The sequence below is a fragment of the Malaclemys terrapin genome, chromosome 2 (genome assembly GCF_027887155.1).
Source record: "Malaclemys terrapin pileata isolate rMalTer1 chromosome 2, rMalTer1.hap1, whole genome shotgun sequence".
In the NCBI taxonomy this organism is placed as follows: Eukaryota; Metazoa; Chordata; order Testudines; family Emydidae; genus Malaclemys; species Malaclemys terrapin.
The window spans coordinates 284,451,158-284,466,069 of record NC_071506.1 but is presented as its reverse complement, the minus strand read 5'-3'; the positions used below and the strand labels follow the sequence as shown (position 1 = coordinate 284,466,069).

Genomic DNA, 14,912 nt, shown 5'->3' with positions numbered 1-14,912 from the left:
CTGGTGTGGAGAAAGTGAATAAGGAAGTGGTGTTTACTCCTTCACATAACACAAGAACTAGGGTCCAACAAATGAAATTAATAGGCAGCAGGTTTAAAACAAACAAAAGGAAGTTTTTTTTCATACATCGCATAGTCAGCCTGTGGAACGCCTTGCCAGAGGATGTTGTGAAGGCCAAGACTATAACAGGGTTCAAAAAAGAACTAGAAAAATTCATGGAGGATAGGTCCATAAATGGCTATTAGCTGGCATGGACAGGGATGGTGTCCCTAGTCTCTGTTTGCCAGAAGCTGGGAATATGCGACAGGGGATGGATCACTTGATGAGTTCTGTTCATTCTCTCTGGGGCACCTGGCATTGGCCACTGATGGAAGTCAGGATACTGGGCCAGATGGACCTTTGGTCTGATCTAGTATGGCCGTTCTTAGGTAGTGTTTTTAGCTCTCTTTAATGTGTTAAGGGAGGCATTCTTTTCTAAGTGTTGATCACACTCTGTTTACTTTTGTTCTATATCTTCTTTCTTTACATCTATTTATGTTTGCTTAAGCTGGAAACAAGGAGAGCCAGCACCATTTGGCCAGACAGCTCTCTCTGGACCCCTAGTTATCAGCCACAGTTCGGGAGCCTCTGGCCTAGAACAAAATAGCTTTAATGCTTTTTTCCCCCCAGTGGAAGAATTTGGGCTTTTGGGGCAGCTGAGAGCAAAGGAACACAATATGATGGATGATTTGAAGTATATTGAAGACTATCATTCAGTGCAATTTTCACAGCAAGAAATTACTGCAAATGTATCTTTTTCAAAGAAAATGGGTGAAATTCTGGTTCTACTGAAGTCAGTGGCAAAGCTCCTATTGACTTTAATGGGGCCAAGATATAATCCAGTGATTTAGTCAATCTAATTTATCAGTTCATAACTGTAATATTGCCAGCCCCAAGTACTCAAAAATAATCAGGTTCCCCAAAATCATGGAACTTTAAAACATAATTTTGGTTTTTTTATGTACATGCTGACTTTTGAATCTTAAAGTACATTTGGATCACATATTCAAGCTCTTCTCTGCAATCATGAGGGCTAGAAATATACTGTTTTTTCAAATGAAAGTGGAGACTCTAACTTACTTGCACTATTCCAGGATCTACGATTTTAAAAGAATTTTTTCTGAGAATCATGATAAAATTGTGACACTATTTTGTGAGTGTGTTTTATGTATGAGGGTTCCTGTCCGCTACTGCATTGCTGTGAGTCCTCTGTTCTTTCCTCAAGTTCCAGGTGCCTGTCTTGCAGGACTCCTTCCTTCTGAAGAATGAATGTTAATATTCTGCATGTACTGGCTAGTAGTGTGCACAAGCCATGAGGGTGATGCTTCTCCCTGAGTACGTCACCACTCAGTTCTCTTATGGTTGTGCTAGTGATGCTGCTTGTGTGCCTTTGTACTGACTTGATTTCTGCTAGCTTATGTTCTGATCCTTCATTGCTCTGGATCAGTTTTATTCTGCACATAGTCACAAGGCAACCGTTGTTGGTGAATGGCTGGTATAGGTCATAAGCCCCAGGAGTGCCATGTTAGCAACATTGGTTATTTGACTCTGATGCTGTGTTCTAATGTCATGAAGCATGACCCAGAAGACACAGAGTCCAGTATCAATTTACCTTCAGTGATGTCTCTTGCAGCTATTTTGTCTTTAATTTGTTCACTTTCAATTTAATTTATATTTTGTGCATATGTATTGGCAAAATAATAAAACAGCTGATACAGGACTTGGTCAAGAATTAAAGGAGGGTAATATAATTAATGCCAATCAACATGGGTTTGTGGAAATAGATTTTGTCTAACGTAATCTCTTCAGAGATCTAGCTTGGTTGTTAAAGGTAATAGTGTTGAGGTAATAGACTTCTGTAAGGCATTTGACTTGGTTCTGTATGACATTTTGATTAAGAAACTAGAATGATACATTATTAACACGGCACATGTTAAATAGATTAAAAACTGGCTAACTGACAAGTCTCAAAATGTAACTGTAAACAGGGAATTGTCATTGAGTGGTTGTGTTTCTGGAGGGGTCCTGCAGAAATTGATTCTTGGCACTTTGCTGTTAATCATTTTAATCAGTGACCTGGTAGAAAACATAATGATTAGTGACCAAGTTTGTAGATGACACAAAGATGGGGGAAGTGGTTAATGAAGAAGACAGGTCTCTGGCACAGAGTTATCTGGATCATTTGGGCACAAGTAGACAACATTTCAGTGCAGCCAAATGAAGTCCTAAATCTAGGAACTAAGAAAGCAGGACATCCATACTGGCTGCGAGAGACTCTACCTTGCGAAGCAGTGACTCTGAAAATACTTGGGGGTTATGGTGGACAATCAGCTGAACATAAGATGATGGTGCAATGTTGCAGGGAAAAGGGTTAATGTGATTGTTGGATGTATAAACGGAATATTGAGTAGGTGTAAGAAGGTTATATGGCCTCTGTAATAACACTGGTGCAGATGCTACTGAAATATTCTTCCCAGAAGGATGTTGATAAATTGGCAAGAGTTCAGAGGGAAGCCATGAGAATGATTAAAGAATTGGAAAACCTGCTTTATAGTGATACTCAGGGAGCTTGATCTATTTAGGTTAACAAAGAGAAGTTTAAGGGCTGATTTGATCAGTCTGTAAGTACTTACATGGGGAACAGGGATTTGATAATAGAGGACTCTTCAGTCTACCAGACAAAGCCATACCAAGATCCAGTGGCTGGAAGTTGAAGCCAGAAAATTCAGACTAGAAATGAGGTGCACATTTTTAACAGTGAGGATAATTAACCACTGGAATAATTTACCAAGGTTTGTGGTGGATTCTCCATCACTACACAATTTTAAATCAATTTAAATTTGCTGGAGGGAAAGCAAGGTTTGGGGTGGAAGTTGACAGCTCGTGACCCCCCATGTAATAACCTCGCGACCCCCTGAGGGGTCCTGACCCCCAGTTTGAGAACCCCTGGACCAGATGATCTCAATGGTTCCTTCTGGCTTTTTTATGAATGACTTGAACAGTGCTATCTAGCCTTTTATTAGAGGCTACTGTAGAATTTGCTTCCTAGACTGTTACAGTTAGGGTTCAGGGCTGGGTTAGTAACCTAATGTCTGCTTTATTTTGTGTTGTCATTGAGGGATAAAGCAAGCGAGAGGATCCCAGGCCACAGAAATGGGAAAACAGCAAATTAAAATTTAGTAAAATTTCCAGTGGATTAGTTTGTACAAAGCCATGGACTAAAATTTGGGCCGGCCAGCCCTGAGAAAGATCAAAGTCTCTGTGACATCCAAGTAGTTGATTATAACCCTAGCTTCCTTTTTAATTGTGTACTCATTTATTTTACAGATAAGCTGTTTGTGGAGATTAAGAACACACAAAGGGAACATCTGCTTTTAAGGTATGGAATCACCTCTCATTAAAGATATATTACATATTTGACATCCACAAAATTTTTAAGCAGAATCATTGGTGCATACATACTGAAACTTCAGCTGGATAAACGTAGCCCTAATATGGTGTGTGGAGACTGCGTAGGTTCCCGCTGGAGTTTAGCAGCAAAGCTGGACAGGCAGGTCCAGCTGCTTCAGCTGATTGGGGCTGAAATGGTGAGTCTAGTCTGGCAGAATCTGTAAGTCCTAATGCTAGGCATTGTGTGTGAGACCCTCCCATGGAAGTCTCTGCAGAATGAATATGCGCTGAAAGCATTTTAACGACATAAAATCCTTCCCTCTTCCACCTAAGATCTTCAGTTTTCCTTGTTTTGCTCAGATTCTCAGACTTGAGGCTTCTTTATTGCTTCTGGCACCTGCCTCTGCTCAGTTTTAGGTAGCAGAATCTAAATGTGGCCCAAAGAAAGTAATGTCTGGCAGTGTGGACCTCTTCCGTTTTCCTGTTTCTCCTATCAGTTTTTTCTCCTTTACCCCAGCCTGTCTGGTCTCGTGTTGTGTCGTCTGTTTGTTCTGCTGATGCAGAGTTTGAGTGACCCAGTTGTACACGATTCTTTTGCAGGGAAGAGGTGAGTCTGACTTAGCTTGACAGCATGTTTGGATGAAGTAATTAACAAACCTTGAGCTTGTCACTACCCTAGGCTCAAATGCCACACTCGCTGTTCTTGAATAACTGAAGGTGCTGTATAGCCAAACTGCTTCATTGTGGTGCACTGGCTCACATAGCCAAGGGATGATTAAGGGGGTGAGCATATCTGTTCCATGAGACCCTGTGTGCTTTGCATATACTAGCAAATAATTAAGAATAAATAGAATTCTGTAACCATTGACTCCTATTTGTGTTGAGAAGGGCATAGGCTGTAATGTAGGAGTATACATGTGTCAATGGCTAATTTAATTGCTAAGTACCTTCATATTGTAAAATGTTACCCATTTTTTTCAAGCCTCTGCTGTTTCTCAGACCTGGAGGTGTTTGGCTAATGCAGTGTTTCTTCCTGTCTTCACCCACATAGTGATACAGATACCAAACAAACCATGAAACATACAAAATTAGTATAAGAGGTCACCATCAAAGTCCATACCTACCTACTGTTAACACCCAATGATATCTGAGATACTTCAGTATATAGAATTAGAACAGGAAATAATTCTATTAGGTACTAAATGGTAGATGTTGGATTTTTAATGGCAAACCACTGTACTTGGAATGACTAGTTAAAACTTCCCCGGGGGAAATTCAGTTGTCTCAACTGCATCTTTAAATTGTCTCTACTTCTGTAGGTGTGGCACAAGCTTTATCTTGAATACCTCTTTCTTGGAGGCTCTTAACCAGCTACTAGTGTTGAGGTTGGAAAGGTTTGTCTGATAAATTCAGAGTCAAACCAAGTAAAGTTTTCCAGCATCCACTCATAACCTGATATATCACTAAAATTGGCTTTTATCTAATATTGATAATCACAGCCAAGGTGGATAAAAAAAAATCAGCAAAAAGAAGAACAGGAGTACTTGTGGCGCCTCACTTCTTCGGATGCATATACCTAGGTATATGCATCCGAAGAAGTGGGCTGTAGTCCACGAAAGCTTATGCTCTAATAAATCTGTTAGTCTCTAAGGAGCCACAAGTACTCCTGTTCTTCTTTTTGCGGATACAGACTAACACGGCTGCTACTCTGAAAAAAAATCAGGTTTTTTAATTTAATTTAAATTAAATGTTCATTTTGTAAAAATAAAACTATTTAAAATTAAATTTGAAATTTTGACAACCTATAGTAAGGCTTAAACGTACTATAATTAAATATTTCAGTTAATTTTTTAAAAAAATTAAGCAGCACATGTTTGTCAAGTTTTTAAAAAAGTCAAACCACTGCACTAGTGGAAGTCACTGGCTAAGCACCTGGAACTAGAGTTTGTTGAAGTGCTAAACCAGCTTTTGACAGCAGTAGCATCATCTGCATGTATAGAAAGAATATATTCCTCGTTTCAGTTTATTCAGCTAGTTTTTCAATGACTAGTTAATTGAAAGTTAAGAAACTAATTGGGAGTTTAAAAAAAAACATGAAAACTTGTTTTCCTCTTACAGTCTATGAATAAAAAGTAGGTGTGAGAGAATGAGATCTACTAGTTCTTTAACATCTTGAAACACATGGTCACCAGAAACAATCATTTCAGTTCACTAACTACAGATAATATTTCCCTTTATTAACTAAATCAGTTAGTTTTAAATGTAAAATATGTTTTGATAAACTTTTCATATATATCCAGCACATTTAAGGTATTTTATTTAATTAAAAAATAAACAAAAAACTCTGTATTTTTAATTGAATTTCAGTTTACATCCAAATAGTGTGTCACAAATTAAAAAAAAACCCTAGTAAAGTAGAACTGCTCAATTCACCATTTTCTAACATAAATAAAACATGTAAAATGAAGACTGTAGCTTCTTACATTTATTCATATAACTGCTTAAATAAACATGTATAGATACTGTATATCTTCTTGGTTAGCAAAAAGAAGTATCAAAATTAGTGTGTAAAGGCTGTTTAGTTGCAAATCAACTTGTTTTGATGGTTACCAATGGGAATCAACCTTTCTCGAGGGAAATAACTAAATAGTACAAATACAAAACAAGATTAAAATCAATTATTTAAAAAAACAAGAGTTACTGCTTACTGATTTAAATCTGTGATTTTAAATCTTTGATTTAAATAAAATCTACTGTGAACACAGCCAGTTGATTTATTTGGCAGAGAGCCATAATACAAAGGGGAAGCCACCCTAAGCTGTTTTCTTCTTTAAAAGCTCTTTGACTAATTGCCAAATACATTGGCTTATCATGCTTGGGAGGGGGATGGGAAGTCATGATGTCTTCTGAATTCAGTTCATGCTTCTCTCGGTGTTTCTGGCCCTGGACATTGTTAAAGGAAGGGTTACCATACGTCTGGATTTCCCCGGACATGTCCGGCTTTTTGGTACTCAAATTCCCATCCGGGGGGAATTGCCAAAAAGCCGGACATGTCCGGGGAAATAGGGAGGCAGCATAAGCCAGGGTCTGCCCGGACCCAGCATGATCCGCCGGGTCCGCAGCGCAGCCCAGCCGCCCGGCTACATTGTAGTGAGCTCGGGCGGGGGAAGGGGGGGCGCAGCCACAGAAGGCGGCGAAGGGGCCGCTGCTGCCCCCGGAGGCCGGGCGGACTGCGCGCCCCAGCTGAGCCCGCAGGACCACGGGGAGGCCGGGCCCAGCCAGCGGCTCAGGCTTCCCTCACGGGCGGGGACTCCCCAGCCACTGGGGGACCCTTCCTGCAGCCCCATCACCCCACGCGGCAGGAAGGAGGCTGCGGCGTGGGGCAGGGAATGCGGCGTGTGCTGGGGCTGCAAGGACCCGCGTTGCCCCAGTCGCTGCTGAGCATCCGAAGCCCCCGCCAGGTAGAAGCTGCCGGGTGAGCGGGGGAGCAGGGCAGGTGGGGGGGTGCAGAGGCTGCATGGTTAGGAGGAGCAGGGCAGGCAGGGGCATAGAGGCTGCAGGGGCGGGGGGGTGCAGGGGCAAGGAGGAGCAGGGCAGGCAAGGGGGCGCAGGGGCAGGGCAGGCGGTGGGTGCAGAGGCTGCAGGGTGAGGAGGAGCAGGGCAGGCAGGGGCATAGAGGCGGCAGGGGGTGCAGGGGCAGGGCAGGCGGGGGGCGCAGAGGCTGCAGGGGCGGGGTGTGTGTGTGCAGGGGCTGCAGGGCGAGTGGGGAGCAAGGAAGCACTTAGCAACCCCCAACCAAGATCAGAGCGGGAGGGAGGAGGGGGTAGAGTTGGGGCAGGGACTTTGGGGAAGGGATGGGGTTGGGGCGGGGAAGGGATGGGGTTGGGGCGGGGAAGGGATGGGGTTGGGGCGGGGCCGGAGGTGGGACTGGGTCCCCGTGGAGTGTCCTCTTTTTTTAAATGTTTGAATATGGTAACTCTAGTTAAAGGGAGAGCGGTGGTGGAAGGTGGGGCCTTGCCTTTCTAAAGCAGGGATTTAGGAATATAAGCAACTCATAACAGAGGATGTGGGAGTCTTGACACCCCCCTCTGGACTGCAGCTTTTCCCATTCGAACTTCTGATTAGCAGTGATTGAAGCAACTTTGTACCTATCAGGCTGTTTTTCTTGGTTGTCTCATTGACAATCAAGGCAAAATGTCTTACACTTTTTTCTTTAACCTGCATCTCTTACTGATCAGAGGGTTTTCAATCTCCCCCCTTCTTTTTCTTTGTGTAGAAAGCAACCTAGAAATGTAATGTAGACTTGAGGCAGGCTGGCTCAAAGGGTGTTGGCAATATTTGCCATGTCATTACCCCTTTTGATCCTTGCTGTTAAATTTTCAGGACATGGAAATCAAGCAGGTGTTTCCCAAAGAGCTTGTTTGGCAGCTAAAAGCATTTCCTGAAACACTTTCTTCTGGTAGGTCTAACCCACGCTCATTGCCTCTGGAGCAGTTCCAATAGCCGGATGTGTAAAGTTCACTTCTTTCGGAACAGCAGCTGAGCTAGGGGCAGCAGGTAGGGTTAGAGGGTGTTGGGAAGGAAGTGCCTTATTGTGCACCTTTAATACTGGAGGCTGGTCAGTTTTATCTTAGTACATCATTTCCCATTGCCATTCCCAGTCCAAACAGGGCTTTAAATAATGTCTTGGACTCTGACTTTAGAGAACCAATTAAAGTTGAGAGGATGACCAGTTCAAAGCCAACACCTTCCCCCTTGCTCCTTTTATGGCTTTGCAAACATATAAAGCACACTGGTCTTTTGGCCATCTTCTGTGCTTCCTCGAGGAGTGTGAAATATTGATGTTTCTCAGTGGCACTTGTAGTCAAGTGATATGGTGGTATGGCAGATAGCTTAAGGAATATCGAACACTTTTGATTAGAAATAGACTAGTTTATTTTCATTGCCCAACCTGGGAGGAAATGCAAGAAGTAAACACTTTTCACTATTAGTGCCAGTTAACGTGGATTTCATAAACCTTTGTTTAATAGTCTAAGTTGGTGGAAGTAACGTGGAAATTTGTTTTTTGGAAATGATTAAAAAGTTAACAGTGGACTAAGATTGCTTGCTTGAATGGTACATGATACAGTACATATTTATTCAAAATACTGTGCCAAATAATCTGATAGAATATGGGAAGGAATGGTTCATCTCTCTTCCTAAAGTATAGGTGGAAGTCCTTTATTTTAAGAAAAATGACTTAACCAATTAGCATTGTACTGGATAAAATAATATGTCCAGTCCCTTATCCTTTTCCTTTCAGCGGGAAACTGCTTGTGTCTATGAGCACACAATACCTTGGCTGCCCATTGAGATTCAGTAACTCCCTAGCTATTGCAGTTTTAAGTTCCACAAGGAAGTGAATCATTCTCTCAAAATGCCCACCTGATAACACTGCAAAGGAATCCAAACCTACTTTTGCACCCCTTTCTCTCCAGAAACCTCAACCTTTGTTTTCCAAGTAGTGCCTCATGTTCGGTCCCAATTAAATTTATTTGTTGTTGAGAGAACGGAAATGTAAATACAATGGTGGTTGAAGTGCAGCAGTTACTCCCTTCCTCCTCTCTGCTGGCTTCCTGTCTGCATTTAGGAAGGTGGAAACTGGTCTTTAGCATTAACTGGTTTTGGAAGAAAAAAATCAGACTAGCTAAATTAAGAAGCCATACAGGTTACAAGCACAAGGGAACAACTAGTCTCAAGAATTATTTTTCTGAACTAAAACTGTGCCATCTCTTGACCTTCAGGCTAGTCCCATGCTCCAACCTGACCACAGCCAGTGACTGGCAACACCATCTGGAAATGATTCCCAGGTCTTTGATAAAATGCTGCAGACAAATATCTGTTCTTCGAGTGCTTGCTCATGTCCATTCCATATTAGGGGTGTGTGCTTGCCGCATGCACCAGTGCTGGAAGATTTTCCCTCAGCAGTATCCCATGGAGTGGCCCCTGCATGGCACAGTGTAAGGGGCACCTCCAGCTCTCCTGACCCTCAGTTCTTTTTTGCTGCCAGTGACGGTGCTGGAACATCTGCTGCTTCGGCTAGAGTTTTCATTCTCTGTTCTTGTGAACTTTGAAAACCTGTAATATAGTTGTATATAGTTAGTAATTTCTTAGTTACCCTTAGTAGTAGTTCTCAACTTTTCGTTAGTCCCAAATGGGACTGGGCCGGGGAATGCCCCGGTCCCCAGGCTTTAAGCTCTGTGATCGCTGCAAACGGCCTGTGCCCATCAGTGATCCACATACCAGCTGCCTAAGGTGCTTAGGCGAAGGGCACATCAGTGACAAGTGCCGTATCTGCAAGTCCTTCAAACCTAGGATGAAGAAGGAGCGCCATATCCGTCTGAAAGCGCTCCTAATGGAGTCTGCACTCGCTCCGGCACTGGGGCAACGGTCCGACTCTGCACCGAGCACTGCATCTCCATGCGCAGTGCTCTGCCGGTGCTGTCCGCTAGCCGGCACCGGTCCCCTTCCACGGCTCCGGGGAAGAAGCCGAGAAGGGTTGGGAGGGGAAGACTCCTACCTTCTGTAAGGGAAAGGAGAGGGCTGGGGGTGAGCCACTACCTGTGCCAGGCATCTCAACACCCCCTTCGGGAAGTCGGGCCCCAGCTCAAGTCAAGCGGTGCAGCCCATCCTATGCTTCGCCTGCGACCCCAGATAGCGGTGCAGGCCCTAGCCAGCGTCAGGTGCCGTTTGAGCCGCTCAAGAGCTTTGGGCGCAAGAGATCCTATATCAGAGAGGTAGCCGTGTTAGTCTGGCTCTGTAAAAAGCGACAGTGTCCTGTGGCACCTTATAGACTAACAGACATATTGGAGCATAAGCTTTCGTGGGTGAATACCCACTTTGTCATCTGATGAAGTGGGTATTCACCCACGAAAGCTTATGCTCCAATACGTCTGTTAGTCTGTAAGGTGCCACAGGACTCTTTGTCGCTTTTTTTCAAGAGATCCTGACCCTCCTGGTGCTGCCCACACCGGCTGTAGCCGTACCCCGGTCTCGGGGAAAACCTGTGTTGGGACCTATGCGTGTGTCCCCACCTCAGCAGTACCGACGCCCACCTGAAGCCGTCATGCCTCAGGACTGGAGAGGCAGGCTCAGCAGAGCTCTCTTCGGTCCCGCACCGCAGGCACCTATTGAGGTACTTGAGGCATACTTCGCCAGTAGATTGGCGCAGACCCTCCGAGGCACACGCCACACAGCAAGAACTCTGGGACCGATCCTGACAGTCTTCAAGGGCCTGGTACCGATCCCAGGACCTATCGGGCACCAGAGACTGCCGATCGCTGGGCCATCATCGCCTGTCTCCAAGAAGGAGGTCGCGGCTCGGAGCGAGGTTCCCTGACGCTGGGAGAAGAGCCAGTACTAGCGGTGCCGACTACATTATTGGCACCAAAACCTGTCCCATTGCCCCAGGCGTAGTGGCCGGCGCCATGGTATCCGTGGAACCCTTGGGGGTTCACCCAACCTTCCCAGGCTGCCCGATCAGTGTCGGGAGCCTCGGAGAGGCCAGCGACCTCGGTATCCCATCCCCCTGTGGTGCTTGAGGCTTCAGAGGGTAAGATGCCGCAGGTCTTGGAGAACTCAAGGGAGAAAGCTGCTGGACCACCAATGGACGTGGAAGTTCCCGTGGCATTGTCATCGCCGGATGAGGCTATCATGAGGCCCCCTCACCTGGTTCCTCAGGATGACGCCAAAACGCACCAGGAACTTTTGCCCAGAACGTTCCTGCCACTGGAAAGGTTCCACACGATGGTGAACCTCATCGCAGAAGTCTCCGTGTTCGCTCTGACTACAGCTAAGGTCTGTCTGAGCCTGTTGGGTTACATGGCAGCGTGCACTTACGTGGTCCACCATGCCAGGCTCCAGATGTGACCCCTGCAGTAATGGCTGGCAACCGTCTATTCCCAGTCCCGAGACCCCCTGGAGAATATCGTTACCATTCCCTAGGTGATACTTACCTCGCTGAGATGGTGGACCAACTGCAGGACAGTCCTAGAAGGGGTTCTGTTTGACACGCCTCCTGACTCCATCGAGTTGGTGTCGGAAGCCTCAGACCTCGGCTGGGGGGCACATCTTGGCAACCTCCAGACATGGGGATGTGGTCCCTGGAGGAGGTGCGGTTACACATAAATGTCAAAGAGCTTTGAGTAGTCTGGCTGGTGTGCGGAGTCTTCTTGCCACATCTGTCGGGCAAGGTGGTACGGGTCCTGATGGACAACACAGCCTCGATGTTCTACATCAACAGGCAAGGGGGAGCGCGCTCGTTGGGTCTGTCAGAAGGCGCTCCGTCTGTGGGACTTAATCAGCCATGAAATCTACCTGGAAGCTTGTCACCTTCACGGTGTCAGGAATATGCTGGGAGACCAGCTCAGCAAGGTCTTCTCCTCTCACCACAAGTAGTCCCTCCATCCAGAGGTAGCCTGCATGATCTTCCAAAGGTGGGGAATTCCCCAAGTGGACCTGTTCCCTACAAGACAGAACAGGAAATGCCACCGGTTTTGTTCTCGACAGGGTCTGAGCAAGGGCTCCCTCTCCGATGCCTTCCTCATGTCATGGTCAGGGAGCCTGATGTACGCATTTCCTCAGATTCCACTCATCAGCAGGGCCCTGCAAAGATCGAGAGACCAGGCACAGGTTATCATGATTGCTCCGATGTGGCCTCACCAGCATTGGTTCAGCACGCCCGTGAGCCTGTCAGCAGCCCCTCCCTGGCCCCTGCCCAACCGACTGGACCTGCTGTCACAGGACCACGGGTGGTTCTTACACCCCAACCTCGGGTCCCTCCACCTCTTGGTATGGATGCTGCGTGGCTGAACGCGAAGGAGCGGACCTGTTCGGAAGAAGTCCAACAGGTCCTCCTGGGAAGTAGGAAGCCCTCAACTAGACTGACTTACCTGGCCATAAATGGGTGCTACCATTTATCACAGGGCTGGAGAGACTCTTTCCACAGGTACGGGCTCCCATCCTGCAGTGGGATCTTAACTTGGTCCTCTCTATGCTCACTGGCCTGCCCTTTGAACTGCTGGGTCCCTGCTCCCTTTCACATCTGTCGTGGAAGGTCGCATTCCTGGTGGCGGTGACGTCAGCGAGACGGGTCTCTGAAATTAAAGTCTTGATCTCAGAGCCGTCATACACGGTCTTCTACAAACATAAGGTTCAGTTACGACCTCACCTGGCCTTCCTGCCAAAGATGGTCTCCACCTTCCATATGAACCAGGACATCTTCCTCCCGGTGTTCTGTCCCAAACTGCACAAGACCAGTGAAGAGAGATGTCTTTACGCCCTGGACGCCGGAGGGCCTTGGCTTTTTACTTGGAATATACCAAGCTTTTCCGTAAATCGACTCAACGCTTCATCGCTACAGCAGATAGGATGAAGGGTCATCCAGTGTCCTCTCAGAGGATTTCCGTTTGGATCACCTTGTGCATAAGGACCTGTTATGACCTGGCAGGTTTCCACTGCCACCGATTGTCAGAGCCCACTCGACGAGAGCTCAAGCATCTTCAGGGGCCTTCCTGGTGCACCTCCAGGACATTTGTAGAGCCGCAACATGATCCTCTGTCCACATGTTTATCGCTCATTATGCCATCACTCAGCAGGCCAGGGACGACGCTTGTTTCGGCAGAGCTGTGTTGCAATCTATACGTCCGTGAACTCCTACCCACCTCCAGGGGTTCTGTTTTGGAGTCACCTAATGTGGAATGGACATGAGCAAGCACTTGAAGAAGAAGACAGTTACCTTTTCCGTAACTGGTGTTCTTCAAGATGTGTTGCTCATGTCCATTCCATGACCCGCCCTCCTTCCCCACTGTTGGAATTTCTGGCAAGAAGGAACTGAGGGTGGGGGGGAGCCGGCGGTGACCCTTATACTGTGCCATGTGGGCGCCACTCCAGGGGGCGCCAGAGCCGATCCCCTATCGATAGTGCTGAGGGAAAAACTTCCAGCACCAGGGCATGTGGCGAGCACACACACCTAATATGGAATGGACATGAGCAACACATCTCGAAGAACACCAATTATGGAAAAGAACTGTCTTCCCACTTGCATGCCCTTGAAACCTGCATGCATCCTCTGGATGTGGTGCTCTGTGCAAATTCTTTTCATGTTAATTATTCATTCTTCTCCTGTGTGTCTGCTGATTTTTAGTACATTTCCCTGAGACACAAGCCTAGAGCAAATTTTATACAAAATTAAATTAGTAGCTGTGTATATCTAATATTATTTCTATTGGGTGGTAACAGTGTTTAATGTTGGGCTTGTTCCAAGCAGGTAGGAATTTACCTGTAAAAGATTTTACCTCTAAAGCAACCAAAAATAGGTCATCGGTGGGCGGGATCGAACTTGGGACCTCTGGAGCTAAGTGCACGAGCCGCTACGGCATGAGGTAAAATCCAAGTGGCTCTTAGCTAAGGGTTTAGAGCAGAATCATTACTCTCTCTCCAGGTGGTCTCTATGCCACTAGATGGGACAGAGCACCACACCCAGGAGGTTTGTGAGTTACACCTATACTAGACTGGGATGAGTTAACCCCTACTGACAGGCCAAGACAATTCAAAATTTAATGCAGGCCTGTGCTGCCAGAGCTCTGTTCTGATTCCAGATTTCTAGGTGCAGCCTGGGAACTGTTCTGTAAGATTCTGTTACTTTAAAGTATTCAGTGTTTTCTCTGTCCCCCACCTCTTATATGCCTTTCATCTAGCCCAACCTTTTGACTGACCAAATAGGTGGGGTAGCAGCAAGTGGCTGCCAAGGTAGTTCCAGAGGCTGCCATGAGCTTAGTGCAGCACTAACACGTTGAGGGAGCAGTAGTGTTTTCTGGAGGCTCTCTCTTTACTTCTTGCATGACCCACCACTTTCTATCATCACTGGCTAGTGCTTCTGCACCTAACATTGCCGCTCCCTTTTCAGAACTGATGAGTTCTACCAAGGCTTTGTGGCATTTGGCCAGCCACATGGCAGGATTTAGCTCAAGCGAAAATCCTCAGGATCCTCTTTAAGAATAAATGTCATGTGACCACTCCAAGTGTATTCTCCTGCTAGAGGCAGAATTAAATCAGCACACTGGTGGCGAGTAGATGCAACAGTTTGTTATATTTAGATGTCTTTACTTACTGGTCAGAGGGAGTAAACTAGAAGTCCCAGGCTAGAACAGAAGACCTTGACTATTTTACAGCTGGCATGTTTTCCTTTCAGTTTACTTAGTGTTCAGTTTAGTGCTTTCTCAAGGTGAAAGTGCATTCAGAATGCCCTTTTGTAATGCAAGGAACAGTTGAGCAGGGTTATGAAACCAGGCACTACCCCAATCTCTAACAGTTGCCTGTGTCACTGAGTACTGCCACAGATGCCTGCTTGTGTGACCTCAGGTGTGGGTCTGGATATGCCACAGACTCTGGAATACACAGCAGTGGATGCTGAGGTAACTCTTAACTTGGGAGAAAGCCCCTTG

At 46.1% G+C, this 14,912-nt stretch overlaps 1 protein-coding gene across 9 annotated transcripts in view; it reads left to right on the top strand.

Moving 5' to 3' along the window:
• MAP4 (microtubule associated protein 4) overlaps positions 1–14,912 on the top strand; it is a 258,149-nt gene that overhangs the window by 51,729 nt on the left and 191,508 nt on the right. For all 9 annotated transcript variants that reach the window (XM_054016829.1, XM_054016827.1, XM_054016833.1 and 6 more), the window contains exon 2: positions 3,367–3,418. The gene's annotated coding sequence lies outside the window, so the exon portion shown is untranslated. The remainder of the gene's footprint in view (positions 1–3,366; positions 3,419–14,912) is intronic.